We start from the raw sequence: 15,888 nt of genomic DNA, 5'->3' as shown, positions 1-15,888 counted from the left end.
CCGTATGACATAGTAGCGCTCCACTTGTTACCCTTCCCCCTATCTGGTAGCAGTTTATCTCACTAGCAGTTTACAATATACAACCTTATATTGTTTACCTGGCCCCGTAAGTTTGGGGACTTACGACAATCCTTTAATAAAATTACACAAAAAAAAAAAAAACAATATATATGGGGTTTTACATTTGTATATTCCCTTCTGTCTTTTTTTCTTTATACAACACCCTTACGGCCCCCTGCGGCCGAAGCGCACGCAGCCCCCTGCGGCTGCGTACCCCTTATGACGCTCTTATACAGTCGTCCTGTTTCCATGTTCTCCTCCCCCTTTTACACTTGCCGTGGCCGGCGTTCTCCGTGCGCAGCCACGCCCCTCCCCTCTTCTCCTTTCCCCGATCAACTCGCTTACCGTTTATCTCCGTGTCCACTCCCTTACTATATTTCTCTTCCCCACCACTCTCAAAACCAAGGTGCCTTGTGCTCGTGATATCCTATTTAAGCCCTACTGGTGACGTCACCGACCTCTTCGAGCTACTGGTAAGTTCTTCATATGTTCTTTAAGTTCAAAATACACTTGCAATCTATCCCCGTTAACCCTACAGCTGTCTTCCTGTCACTCCTGGAACAAGGTAATCAAATCAATAATATAATCGGACTTCACACGCTGCGTCGCCTCGCGTGTGATACACCCTCGACAGGAGGGCTTAACCAGCCAATTATCTTCCGTATTGGGCAACTAGCTTATCTACCGCCTACAGGGAAACGTCATCTACCTATCGAGTTTCTTGCTCGAACAATAGGAATCCTCATCTACTCATTGATCAATAAATGCCAAATCGTAGGAAACCACACACACCCACCCTTACACGTAGTCGCAACCTAGGCCAATCAGTGTCTACGAGCGGCCGCACGTGATGTTTTCGTGCTCCACCCCCCCTCTTTCGCGTGACGTAGCCGACTGCTCTCGCACTCGTTTCACTACCATTCATTCCATTGCCAACACTAAGTTGTTAAACCTTCGCCGCGCACCTGTGCAACACCTCCCTCCTCCCTTCTTTACTTCCTCCCCCCTCCCTCACAATTTCGCATTGCTTGTTGTGCGTGTCATGCTCACCAAGTTCTCTCGATGCAGGGCCGCTCGACTGCGTGCACCCCTCCAAGCGGCTCGCCACCTCCCCTCGTCTGGACCACGTCTGGACACTCGCCGACCGCGGGCGGGATACTTCTCAACCGGCTCCCGAGGGCCAATATCCGGATTGCGCTGTCCGGTCTTCTCGCAGCTCCGCGATGGTCCTGTAGTCCTCAGAAGGGGGCAACGGCAGAGGGGGCCACGCCGCCGGGCCTCCTCGCAACGGGAGTGCCTGGAAAAAGTAAAAATAAAAAGGTGGATCTTAAACAGATCTCAGCAGTGCCTCCAACTTGTCGGGGGGAAATTCTGCCGGGGTCGGCCGGGCCGTCCGCAGACCTCTGGGCAGGGAGGCCCCAACTCCTCCCGTATATCCCAGATGAGATAGAGTATGAGACACACGCAAGAAGCAAGGTGACTCTGCTGTTTATTATACAAAAACGGCAGGGATGGGTCAAGGATCGTACGCGTCCGTCCTGACACACACACAATCGTGGGGCTCGCAGGCCCTTTTTACTGTATTATGACGCGTTACTTGCGTCACTTTAGAAAGTTAACAAAAAACCTATCGCCACTCTTAATTGGTTGCTCGAGTGGTAGGGTTAGTATAGCACACGTATAGAGAACAATGTTAGTGGTCGAGGGTTAGTCAGGTGATATATCTGGGTTGTCCCTGCAATTAGATACATGAGAATTGTTACATGAAGACTCCTAAGGATTGGTTAATATTACTGGCGTCAGTGATAAGAGCCCCATGTTCTGATTGGTGCGCCCGTGAGCTTCCCAGCCTGGGACCACCGCTGTTCCCAGCTCTCGGTGTACCTGCAATTTGCAACAATGTTTCACTATGGGTACGTGCAGACAATGTGAGGATTTATTCATAGCTGGAGGCTGACCGCTCCCACTGTCGCAAATGTCCATTGAGCCTTTCAAGTGTATCTGCCTGTGTCTCGTAGCGAGGGATCCAGACGCCTCTTTTATCCTGGGCTTGGCATCTCGTCAGGTTCGGCTTGGTCACGTGAGGTGGGACCGTGTTTGAGGCAGAATTCTGCACAATTAATATTGTTTTTCCACTGTGTGTCTGGTTTAATTTGCAGGTGTGACTTTAACGTTGGTGCGCGGAGTGCGAGGTTGCAACATCGTGCCCTTGATGATTTGTTCTTGGAATGTGGGTTTGCAACATTGCGACCTTGGCTGGTTGCTTCGCCGGGCTCATTCTGCAGGATCAGCAACCTGACTCTTGTTTTGTTAATGTCCACGGGAGCTCTTGCTTGAGGCCTACTTAGGCCTGGTGTATAAGTGGGTCCGTCTGGTGCACAGGTGCTTTAGGTTACAGTACTATATAGTTCCATGACCAGTATCGTGTCTTCATTATATTTCTCATGGTGGTAACTGGTTTTAAGAGAAGCGTGAGCAAGCTTTGTAGATGAGTTCATGACGCGTCTTGCGTTTCTGCATTCTGAAAGCCTATGTAAAAAATAATAAAGATGCACGTCCGTGAGTATGCCTGTCGCCTACGTCATAGCACTGAGTATATTCTTCGTGTAGATTGGTGCAGGAATGTCCAGTGTGTATATTTGCACAGGTGTGCTTACCGTTGTCTAGGTCGTCATGGCATCTCTAACGACGTGTAGATTTTAGTCTAGTTGTTCCGTGCCGCAGGTGTCGGCATGGCCAGTGCGGGCTGCTGGGCAGGCAGATGGACACATCCGTATGTTCCTGTACCAGGGTATCTGGTCGTCTGGTAAATGGACAAACTCTTCTCGTGGCGGGTGTCTGGGTCGTGACCCTTTAGGCCAAGCGCGAGAGGTGAAGGACGGGAGCCTGGTCTTCCATTCTCCCACTTCATACCGTTCCGCCAAACCCGTTATCCAACGCTAATAGCGCAGAGGGGTTTGGCTGGAACGCTAATAGCCCCAGCGGTATCCTGGCGGTATTACCGCTGGGATACCGGCCAGCTCGTGATGAGACCCAATATCTTTTTTTATGATTAAACAATGATTTTCTTCACAGACAACTCTAGTGAATATATATTCTTTATACCTTTCACTCATTGCGCAAGTGCTTTTGAAGGAAGCTCTGAAGACCTTATAGGTAGGGCCTCCTTACGAGGCTGGCGGTAGCCATGTCTGTAATACAGGCAAGGCTGCCACCGGTATTTAATTTTTTCCAACGCCCAGGAATGGGCAATTACCGGGTCATTACGGCCTTGCTGGACCTGTTATTTGCCCATTCCTGGGTGCCGGAAAATATTCTTCCCCATTCCCATTTCACCCCCATGGGGCTCAATAGGGAAGCAGGATTCAACATGCTCTGCTTGAGGGTGCCGGTACCACCGCCAGGTCAGACCTGGTGGCCGCAATGGCACCTGCAAACAGAACTCGTAGTTTGCCGGTCTGGGAACTATAGTACCGGCAAGCTTACCAGTACCGCAGTTCCCAGACCAGCAAGCTTGTAATGACCCCATTTGTCTCCAATTTGACTATAACATGTACTGTTTGTAATGCAATCCCCTCAAACATATTCAAGTTCTGCAGAGCTGAGAGAATAGAACAAACTTCAATTTTGTTCAAGACACTCCTTGAGGGCATTGCACATTTTATGCATTTTATATACTACTGAAACAATACATTACAAAAGATCTGACATGCAGTAATATCAAATTGACCCTCCAAATATAGGAAGAGTGCTTTCCACCCATCATCTCTGCCTGGTGAAGCTTCATCTCAATATCCACATGTGCATCGAAAAGATACATGAACTGTGTCCGGCTTTTGACTGGCAACTGATTGAAACAGAGACATACCTTTCCCATGTTTTCCCAGTATTACTTCTTTGGAAGGCATGACATTCATTTCACCTGATCCATCAGCAATCTCCTAAAATGAGGCATTTGATTCATAGTATGTCTCCTGTATTGATTTTGTTACCGTGTTCAGTTCCTCTACAATACCAAAAGTCAATACCTTGCTTAAAAGTTCAAGTGAACTACCTGGTGCCTTACAAAAGTATAACAAATAGTTATAGTAGGTGATGCATTTTATCACAATAAGCTGCTAACATGCATTCATCGTGGAACGTTCTAGAATATTTATCTTCACCTAAACATGCTAAGAGTGACCCTGTACACCAGTGAATACACTTAATTCACAAGGATCCATACATTGAAGTATTGTTATCTGTTTTTTCTCAAGTTTGCTCGTGTGGAAATGAGTAAGAAATGACATCAACATTGCGCAATATCGCTTTTGAATATTGCACAACGAAGAACACATCCACTCCACAACAGGTTTTGAATGTTTGAAGGGTTCTATGTTCATTCATCGGCAGTGTTTTTAATGGGTTTTCTTCCAAATTTCTTTTCCTTGAAAAACTCATTGAAACATTTTATTTTTGTTTTTGGGGTGCCCCCCCCAACAAAAAGCTCATTCCTTTTCAATGTTACCCTATTCAGGCCCCCCTTATATGCTCTTACCCACAACCTCCTATATTTTTTTATACGTTTATTCCCAAAAAAGCAATTCGACAAAAAAAAACATAAAAAACACTGTCAATGGATATAAATTTCTAAGCACACGCTGCTTCTCTGTTTCTAATTCATTAAAATACCACTCAGTGTGAGAGGTGTGCAACCACTTACCTCCATATATTTCACAGAAATTCTTACCAGCAATCTTTCTCTTACATTTAAACAAACTCTTTGAAAGCTCATGTATGACTTTTCTCAATCTTCTCATGCAACGGACAATCACAATGAACAACTTTCTCTTCAACCCAATCGTTTTCTCCATTAGACTCTCAGGTTCGTTTTTGTGCTTAAATTGAGCAAGATAGGAATGTTTATTTTCTACCGTCTTCAAAAGATTTGAAAAGTCTCTCCAGTCAAACATCTTGTGGTGCACTTATGTAAACCACAGCGTATTTCTACCACTATATTTCCTTGAATGCTGTTTCAATGCATCAAACTGTTTCCCAGTACTTTGCTTACCTATGTTTTTGTTCCTTGTCTGTGTATTTGTTGCCTGCTTAGCATTATAAGATATCCCAGCAATGTCCAGATCTGAACTGATGGCTTCACTACTACTATCTGCAGGTCCACCCATACAGGTTGCATAATCACTAGTATTAATGTTTTATGACAAACATTTTCAGGAGATGCACAGTTATACTTAGGAACATTATTGCATACTACACTTGCCTGAAGGTAATGCTGGCACCGGTTCTCACGGTTCTGCTGCTTCCCTTATGCCATCGTTTGAAGTCACGCTGAGAAGAAGAAAAACATGTCTAATGTCATAGTTACAACTGGAAAAGGTAACAGAAACACCTGCCCTAAAATACAACTTAATTGAAACACAACAGGAAACTCATTTCAGTAAACAAATAATGTATGGATAATTTTGCTATAATTCTATGAATTTTATTCACACCAAGGGGACACCACTCGCCCAATCAGATGACTGGAGTCACAGAAGTATTGCCATGTCGATTGTGATACAGCAACAGGGAATAGGTATCTGCTCTCTTCCCTTGCAACCCTCCAAGAACTCACGCACACTTCCTCCATCCCCCGTCCTATTGCCCCACTTATTTAGTGGATCACATGTTCTTGCTACACTCCCATCCTCTCCACATCCGCAGCACATTACAGGAACATAGAAAGGGATTACATTTCTTTTTCTGTTCACTATGTCAGATATCATCTCCTTTCGTTTTTAAATATTGTTGCATGGCAAATTACTATGTCAAGAAATGTGCAGACCCTCATCTTCAATGAAAAAACAATTCATTACAAAATATATTTTCATCTCAGGCAGAGCCCCAATGTCCAAAAAGAAATCAGATCCTTTTCAAAGCAGTGTACATGGCCAATGACAACTATAACCCATGCAAAGGCCCATACACTGGGCCAGTGACTCATTACTAAACATGTACACCCCCCAAAACAAGAGAGATTCTCACAACATAGGTATCACCGCCATTTTAAAAAGCTTACACACCCTGTAACAAACTTCGGCCTCCCCCTAGGCAGACCCAAGTAACGTAGAGGAAACCTTCCAGCCGTCCCTGATCCCAACAACCAAAGTGACACTTTCTACATGATCTTACCTGCTACGCTGCTATAAATAAACTCTAAAGTTACACCTTACCCTAAACCGTAACTATGTCAATTCTCTCTACAATTGCTGAACAAATAGACCTAAGGGCATGTCACATCAATCTTCACCCATTATCTGCCTTATTAACTTTGAGTGCAGTGCCATCATGTTTCCACCTTGGATCTAGACCATCTATGCACTACACCATACCTCTGAACTCACACGCATTTAGTGGGTGACACCCACCAGGTAATCAATTGATTTACCTGACAAGCCCCTTATCCCTCCATTAATGTAAATCGAGTCTCAACCCCAAAAAAATAAACAGTGTGTTGTCACCCACCCCTAGAGCTCAAAATGTTGAGAATTTTGACTACAACCAAGTAATGACCTATAGCCGGAACAAGGCACAGAAAAACTATGCACCTGAGTGGGTCCTTTAAGACGAGTTAACAGTATCTGAGATGGATGGGGATGCAGATCTTACTCATACATCAGTAATAAGACCATCTCAAAAAGTTGGCAAACATTAACTGTTTTAATAACATTTTTTTAAAACAGGGAGTACAACGGACATCTATGGATGCTGCACAGATTGCTCAACAAGTTCCCTCAGTACATTTCATAAAAACACAACTTTATACAAAACATTCAACATAAGCGACATCATACTAGGAGGCAAAACAAGAAGACCTACTAGGGGATGTGATAGGCTTAAAGGGAACATCTATGAATACTTTCTATGGGGTTGTGATTTTCAGTTGGACAACTGAGCCCACCCCAAGTGCAAGTCATCTTCTGTTTCATGAAAATACACAACATTCTATTAGCTTCTCAAACTATACGGCTCTTTGCTAAGTGGCCCTCTACAATTGGTTGGCATGCTTGTAACCCTCTGGAATAGTCCACTCGATAGCAGCACTCAAGCATGTACCCCAGGTGCTGGTGGGTTGGCCTGGCCATGCCTCCCCACCCAATTAGCCCAATATCCATCATCACTCCTGCGGTCTGCCACTCAATTAATGCGTTTGAACTCGGCCTTGTGAAGGCTCAATGTGCCTGAGAATAAAAGGGAGTAAAGGCATGGCCTTATCTTCTGGTCTCGGTATAGCTCACCCCCGAGTCTATTTTCATCCGACCATGTGACTAGAGACCACGTTTTGAGCTCCTTCGTTGCATTTTAATACTATTAAATGAAGAAACCTTAGTGTTTTTTCATTACACCTCAAACAGGAGCTCAGCTCACTTCTCACGTTTATTGTATCTTCTCGGGTGGATAACCAAGCTTTTGGCATCCGACTCTTGACACTGGGCCAGGCAAGCCTTCTTGAATCTTCCTTCGTCATCAGCTATTCTATTCTGCTGCACCACACTTCCAGCCCTTTCATTCACAGGGTCCAAGTTTGCTAAAGTGCATTGTTGAACATCCAGATTCTATACATTCCTACATGTATATACATTGGCTCATCGCCTGCATTCTATTCACTACGTAGCCAGCCTTATGATTACTGTGTCTACTTGCTTTACTGCGTCTGTACATTTGTAAAATGTTTTGGCAATCTTCATTTCGCTCCCGAAATGTTGCCTAATTCACTACTTTGTCATCAGATTCTATAAGCTCTATATTCTTGCTTCATTGACATCTCTTCTGGGTGCGTCATTTCTGCTTCATGTGACGTTGCATGTCTTCTTTTTCATCATTTCACACTTCTTCCGGAACTTCCTGCAGAAGAAAGTAATTTCTCCTCAGACAAGGCTGAGCAAGGATTATAACATTTGACTTGCTGGATGGATTTGGATGAAATTTTTCAAACAATCGGTTTGTCAAGAGCCCCACTGAACTTGACATTTTAGGAACAATTCGTTAGACATTTAAAAAAGATATTAAGAAAACAAAAAAATTCTGTTTTCAGCCTACTCACATTGATATTCCCATAGAGAAAAAGTTCTGTTTTTGAACAGCCATAGCGTGAAAGCCACTTGGAAGATTTGGACCAAATATGAAACAATTTGGGCACAACCCATTGTGCCTCATTACGACCCAGGCGGAGGACCATGGTGCTGTTAGCACCATGGTCCATGCCGGTGTCCGCCATGGCGGAATGGGGAATTACCACCCCATTACAAGGTTGGCGGGGCGGAAATTCCCCATGCCGCCATGGCCCTTCCCCATTCCCATTTTTGCCCCATAGTGCTCAATGGGAATGGGGAAGGCGCTAAATACGGTGCCGCAAGTTGCAGCACCATACTTAGCACCAAGGTCCCTTTGCGGGTCCCTACTTTAACGGCTGGTAAAACCAGCCGTTAAGGTCGGGTCCCGCAAAGGGACCTCGTAATTAGGCGTTAATAGGTTAACGGCGCCGCAGCCTTTTACGGCGCCGTTAACCCATTAGTGCCTGGGTCGTAATGAGGCCCGTTGACTTAAATTCCTAGTTTGGGGAAAATCCCTCCAGGTGTTTCTAAAATATTCGACAGAGACCAGGGTGCCCCTTGCTCCTTAAAACCTTTGTATCTGTTTTGGTGCTTTGCATTAGACAGTCTGAGAGAGGCTAATGCAATTTCTGGGAGGGGCCTGTGGTTATTACGTCCTGTATCTGTTCAAATATTTGATGGACATGGGGGTGTGCCCTTCGGCTAAAATTCGAGCTATATATGTTTCCCACAATGCATCAGTCTCAAGAAGATAGCTCAGGGGCAACACGCTCACTATGGGAGCTAGACGACAAAGAGCAACGCAGGTTCAATCCCCGGGTCTCCGCTTAGAAACCTCGGTGTATTAAATGCATTATAAATAACCAATCATAGAAATTATTATACAATCAGTTAGGTTTTTCAGAAATGAAAAAGCTGCCTTTTTTTTGTTGATTGATGGGCGAGATAACCGTGGTTATAACTGAGGTTAGCCAAAAATGAAAAGTGGAAAAAATGCCATTTGAAGGAGGAAAAAGGATCAACTGACATCAGGCTAGAAGTGGGGAGGGGGAGAAGAGGAAACCATGTCAAATTGGGAAATATGGGGGGTATGGTTGAGGACCAAGTTTAGAGCTCAAACATTTTCGATCATAACCGCGGTTATGATAGAAAACTAAAATTAAAATGCATCAGACAAAAGGACGTGTGTTGGAGGGGATGGGAAGGGGCTAGGGAGGGTAAACAAACTTAAGGGGAGTGGGGGAGCATGGCATGAGGAGGGGGAACTTGTTGAGTGCCTGGGAGGGCAGGGAAGAGTTGTGGATTTTGTGTGCTTTTGACAGATAACCGCAGTTATTTGTGGGAATTTACCGACAATGCGGTTATCTTTAGTACATTTATGACCGCAGTTATGGGGAAAACGTTTTCTAAAAAAATTAGATTAATATAAAAATAGGGGGAATTTCACAGCTACAATGAGGTGGGTGATAATGGGTGCAGTCGAAGACTATGGCTACTGGGTTACTTTAAGGAACCAAATGTTGCAATATGGAAAGTGGCCATGGCCTTAGGCCATGACTAGTGGGCCCCAAACGAAACCCAGTGGGAAGCATGTTAAGGGGCCACAGGGAAAAGCTGTGGCTAGTGTGCCCAAAAGAAACCTAGTGGTGTGGCCACAGCTGAAGGCCATGGGCACTAGGCATGGTCAAAGGCCATGTCTATTGGGGCTGGATGAAAGCTATTGGAACAACATGTAAATGGGCCCCTGCCAAAGATGGGGCCAATGGTCATGGCGAAGACCATGGCTAGTTAGCGGGAAAGAAAGGTAGTGTTTTAAAAGAAAAGGCCCTGGCTAGTGGGCCCGAAAGATATGTGTACTGGCCAGAGCCAAATCCCATTGCCACCTAGTGGGTCCAAAAGAAAAATATTGAAGGAACATCTGCAGTGGACACGGCCATGACCGAAGGCCATTTTTTAGAGGCCCATAAAAAAGCTATGGCATAACAAAACCCTTAAAATTCACAGAAACAACTTTAGTTGAATCGTAGTTAAGTTAAGCAGATTTAACACAACAAAACCCATGAAATTCAGCAAATGTCGGAAGTCATGACCAGCTGAACTCGATGCGTTCACGTTGGAAAACCCATGAGCGCATACATATTATAAATGAAAGGAGTCACAATGACATACATAATGGCATTATGGGGGACATTGCATTATGGGGGAAATCAACGTGAATGTGCCGAGTTAAGCTGGTGATGACTTCTCAAATGCACTGAATTTCAACGGTTTTGTGGCATTAAATCTGCTCAATTTAACAACACTTTACCGAGCCCTTTTTCAGTAAAGATGATCTTCACTTCTCAGATCTCCTGAATTTCAAGTGTTTCGCTGCATTAAATCTGATCACCTTAATTGTCCCTTAACTATATTTTTTTCAATGAATACGTACATTTTGGGTGTTAGTCTTAGCAGTGAATGGTAGTGCTGCGAATTATGGTTACATAGCTTACCATAACTGGCAAATTTCTGAGGTTTTTCGGTTTTACTTGTAACCATAACGTCCCTTCGATTTAACAATGTTTTTCAATGAATGTCATAGGTTTTTATTAGTGCAACTGAACCATAACGTCCCTTTAAGAAAGTCTTTTCAGTACATTTCATAGGTTTTTAACAGTGCACACTTAATTTTCTACAACTTACTAATATCATTCTTCCCCCAATACAGAAACAGACAGCACACATGACCAAATACTTACCAGCAACACAATACAGCAACACAGGATGAAACATTGCTAAATTATGACAGTACCAAATGAAAGTAGTGCACGTTTTACAACCTGAATAAGCCCGCACAACCACCCCTTCCAACTGCAGAGTGTTGACGTCAGGCAAATGTGTCAGTGTACAGCATACAACATGAACTGCATCCACAAAGGAGACGGCCTTGTGAAGACATAAAGAAGGTACCTGCGAATAAGGAGGAAAACATGGATGCACAAGCACATATCAATACACCATGCAGTGTTCAATACAACAACAATTCCCACTAGGGATGTACACACAGTTTTGACTACAGACTGCCCACACAGCTCATGGGAGCCCAATGTCACTGTGTAAGTCACTGTCACTTGGGCACACCCTTTGCATGCCCATGGAAACGGACACAGGAGGGGTGTGTGTGTCAGGAACCCAAGCATCTAACCCAAACACAGGACAAGCCAGCATGTGCCCAGCTTGAATACACAGTGGATGCCTATGGGAGCCACACAAGGCAACACACTGTAAATAAAATAAAAAATCTAAAATGGCTATGTGGAGGCCAGGAAGGGGGGGCACCCAGGTGGTTCGAGGACATGGTGCACATCAACAGCCACCTGTGTGGAAGTTGCGAGGAACAAAATACCTCCATGGGTTCATGGCCTGCACGGCTACGCTAGTGTGGGAGGAGTGCTGCTGTCGCTCTCATCACCCTCTGCTGTTGCATCAGGAGGTGGTGGTGCTATGGGAGGCAGCCCACGCAAAGCCCTGGTATGGTCCTCCATGGCAGCAAGCATGCAGGTGTGGAAGGTCTCGTTCTGGAGGATGATAGTACGGAGATCCCCATGCAGCACCTAATGGGTTGCCTGCATTTCAGCACGCATGGCCTCCCGTGATGCTCGGATCTCCTCCCGAGTTGCCTGCAGCTCAGCTGAGAGCGAACATGTGAGCTGCTCCAGCTGCTGTTCTGACCAAAAATTTCGGGAAGCCTCATGTTATGGGTTATGGAGTTCTACCCTCAGGGCTTCCCTGTGGCCCTGTGACACTATAGATATAGCTTTGCGCAGAGTTCCAGTGCCGCCCGTCGGTCCCTGTTGGACGCCAACATGGCTTCCCTGTGTGATTGGCAAATGGAGTCTGTTGGCTGATGTTGTTGCTCCATCTGACTTTCAGGGGGGGGGGAATGGAAGTGGCCACCCTCTCCATTGCCTGAGCCATCATTTCAACAGATGCTCCCTGTTGGGCTGCTATACTGTACATGGAGTTTTCCCATACAGTATTGCCTGGTGGTGAACGGCCACCGCGTCGGCGGGCACCACACCTGTTTGGGGCAAGGCGATCTGCACCTTGCTGTGCTGGCACTGCATGAGGCTGCAGGACTGCATTCCCCCTCTGATCTGCTGGCCCAGGAACAGGATCAGATGTTGTGGAGTGTGACCCTGCATCTTTAACCGCCAAAGGCGGACTTACCAACATCGATATCCCCATAGAGGGTTCTTCTCCTGGTGCAGGTGGGTTGGACAGAACAGAATCCCTGCCAGAAACACTCACCGGAGACGGCACATAAGTCTCATCATCCGATTCAGCAGCTGAATAGAGGTCTGGGAATGGTGCACCCAGAGACACCCCTGGACAGTATGGTCTGCAGTAAGATTGGGTTTTCACCCACCACCACACCACGTCCCCCACTGGTGCCCGGTCGTGGCTGAGATTCCTCCTGGGTCTGCACCATCTACTCAACCTCAACAGCATCAAGTGCGTCATCACCTGCAAAAACATGAAAGACAAAAAATGGAAACAGGCATTAGCACCATAGCACACACATAGGCCTGACAAGCCAGAGATCCAGTACATGATTTACACTTGTCCCACATGACTATAACCCTGGCATGCTTGCACTGTCACTGAGTTGGAAGGGGAGGCAAAAAGCAGATGCTGATGACACCAAGATGGAAAAGCAACACATTTGCTGCATGCTGGGTAGCACTGGCATCACACATTAGCCTGTGAGTGGCATGTCCAATACACATACATGACACATGCCAGCACACAGATGGCATGTTGCATAGCCATGGTACATTTGACAAGTGCAGCCATATGTCAGTGAATGAGTACTGTCACCCATCCATGTGAGATGGACATGATGAGATGAAAAATGCAAAATAGTGTGACAAAATATGCATGTGCCACACACTGCAACACATCCAGTGTACAATAATACAGTGATGGCAGGCAGATGGATACATCAATGGTTGGTCGCTTCAACATGACAGGAAACAACTATCATGTACCAAATTCAAACAGGCACCAAAAATCAATGTGAGCAGGCCAATACTCAATCAGCCTGAATGGTTTTATCATTCACATGACAAGGTAACAAATGTGGCCCAAAGAAGGGTGTAATCAATGACAGAAGCATGTCACATATGTGGCATGAGAGCTGATAAATGAGTTGCAAAAATTGGGGAATTGAAACATTCAGCCTGAATGAACCTTGAAAAAATCTGAACAATGTTGTTGCAAGATGACAGTTCAAGGGGAACTGCAGTAATGTTGCGCTAATTGGCTACTGTGGGCAGAAGGGATACTGTCATACCAAAATTCAAGGCCGGTGAATATTTTGGAGGTAGCACATGGGTGACCCATACCACTCAGGAGTACACACCCTCACCAGGCACTCAATCAGAACCTGTCACCCAAACAACATACACATGGATTACACACACATGCATTGTCACTCACCGGACAATGTGTCGTAATCTGGTAGATCTCCCACACCTTGGATCTCTTCCTCTGTGACAAAGGTTCCAGCAACAGACTCATGTTCAGTGAGTTGGTTGTCCTCTGGTGGAGACCCACCACCAGTCACCAGAGTAGAGGCATGATTTGAGGCCAGCTTGTTCTTTTCTCTGCGTTTCACCGCTTGTAGCAATCATCAGCTGTGCGCCTCACAAATCCAAGGGCACTAATGATGTCGGCGATGGTCTGCCAGTGTGCCTTACGTTGACCAGGTGTGGTCTTGCACCCTGCAGTCACCACCATTTTGCGGCTATGTGCTGACACATAGGCCACAAGTGCATCAAGTTCGGCGTCATTAAAGCTAGGCTTCCTTGACGTGCCGGAGTGTGTTGCCGTGTCTGGGGTCTCAGCCTGTACTGCCAGAGCACCCTTCTTCTTCTTTTTCAAAGGTGGTGCGGATCCTGAGTGGCTTACGCCACTCTGGTCAGTATGGGCAGAAGCGCCGGTGGACTGGGTACTAGGAGTGTGCAAATGCACTATGACCATAGGTCTTGGTGCAGGCATTGGCTGCAGGGTGATGTTGGCAGGTCCAACATCGGTTTGATGGACCTGGACCGACACTGTCCCGGCTGGGAGACTCAGAGCTGGGGTGGATAGAGCTGCAGCTGTCCCTGCAGCCTCCCCACCCTGGCTACTTGGGGCAGCAGATGACATTGCTGCCCCAGATCCACGTGGCCTGGTGACAGCAACTTGCACCACCACACATGGCTTAGACTTGCTGACCTGGAAGTCAGCCTGGGAGTCATCCTGTGCTGGTTCTGGTGTCAAAATTGGCTGGTCCAACAAGGGCTGAGCTAGGATGGTGTCAGCTACGTTTCCCACAACCATGGGGGCGGGGTGCATGGGTGTCACTGATTGGTCCTCCACACACGGGGGTCTAGGGACACCCTGCAAATCCTGGCCATGTCCCCTACAGCACCCACCACGCCCACCTTTTGGGGGTCAGCCACCTTTGCCTCCCTTACCGCTTGGTCGCCTCCCAATCATGGCACTGATGTTGTTGTGCGTATGGGAGTAGCAGTAAACAATTGTCCTGGGCAATTGGGGGTGAAAGGGGTAGGGTACTAGATGGAATTCGTACCTTAGCGCTCTAGCAAGGCTGTCTGTGACCCCTGGGGGAAGATGACGTGTCACACAATGCACAGGCACCCCGAAAACAAAAATGAACGTGCACACAACCCCTCGTAGACCACGTGCATGGAAAAATGAACCCGCACTACGCTGTGTCACCCAGAAACACAAAAATAAGGGTATGCGTAATACACGCAGCCTACACTGACCTCTGAAGGGGTACGTGACACACGGGGCAAGCACAGTTGGTAAATACGTGCGCGACTCACCGTATGTCTGGAAAAAGAACGTGAAAAAGATGCGCGGGTGCGCGTTGGCAACACCACCGCCAAAAGAAGAATTGTATGCTGTCTGAGGAAACAGGACAAAAGAAGCAGTGAGGAAACAGGCCAAAATAAGAATTGAACGCTGTCAGAGATAACAGGGAGTACGAACTTGAACCGTTGTGAAGTAATCGCGTGTTAACCGACTAGAAGAACAAAATTCACCCACTCGCTCTCCACGAAAAGCACATACAAGAAAATGGCGTGCTACACGTACCTTTTCACTCGGCCTACACGCACAACGTCACTTACGTGTGTTCGCGCTAAGGCCCTTTCCTCCAATTACATGAGCTGACACTCGGACGTGCAGTTTTTGCACATGTACGATGAACATGCACCCGTGTTGAGGGAAACGCCACTGCGCGTCATGTCACAGACGCGCTTATGCGCTAAAGGGCCTTTGGTCCAATAAATTTGTGTACGTTCGGTGTATTCACGTGCTGATTCACTATGCACCCGTCACGAGGGAAGCACCCACGCACATAACGTCACAGACACACTTACGCGCTAAGGGCCTTTCCTCGAATTACACGCTGACGTGCAATTTTGTCACGTGCCAAATCACTCCGTATCAAGCTGGCCACGCGACAACACAACGAAGACCCCACTCCTGCCCAGAAGGCTGAATTACTGCCCCCAAGAGCCCCGAGCACGCTCCCACCAGCCATATGCTGCTGCCTGCCTGCTGCCCACGTGCCCTGCTATTTGCTGCCTGGCAGTCAGCCACAGGTGTAGTTGCTGTGACCACCCCTGCTGGAACTGAAGACTCCCGACTGGGATACCATCACTCCACAGCCCAGCCC

The 15,888-nt window shown here is 46.6% G+C and overlaps 1 long non-coding RNA gene across 1 annotated transcript in view; it reads right to left on the bottom strand.

Moving 5' to 3' along the window:
• Positions 1 to 5,313: 5,313 nt before the first annotated feature.
• The window catches only part of LOC138471662 (uncharacterized), a 496,524-nt gene continuing 485,949 nt past the window's right edge, over positions 5,314 to 15,888 (bottom strand). Inside the window, exon 5 of the long non-coding RNA XR_011268480.1 lies at positions 5,314 to 5,388. This is a non-coding gene — a long non-coding RNA (uncharacterized lncRNA). The remainder of the gene's footprint in view (positions 5,389 to 15,888) is intronic.

This window comes from Ambystoma mexicanum, chromosome 8 (assembly GCF_040938575.1).
Source record: "Ambystoma mexicanum isolate Mex_15411 chromosome 8, UKY_AmexF1_1, whole genome shotgun sequence".
In the NCBI taxonomy this organism is placed as follows: Eukaryota; Metazoa; Chordata; class Amphibia; order Caudata; family Ambystomatidae; genus Ambystoma; species Ambystoma mexicanum.
This window is presented reverse-complemented; position numbering and strand designations above follow the sequence as displayed.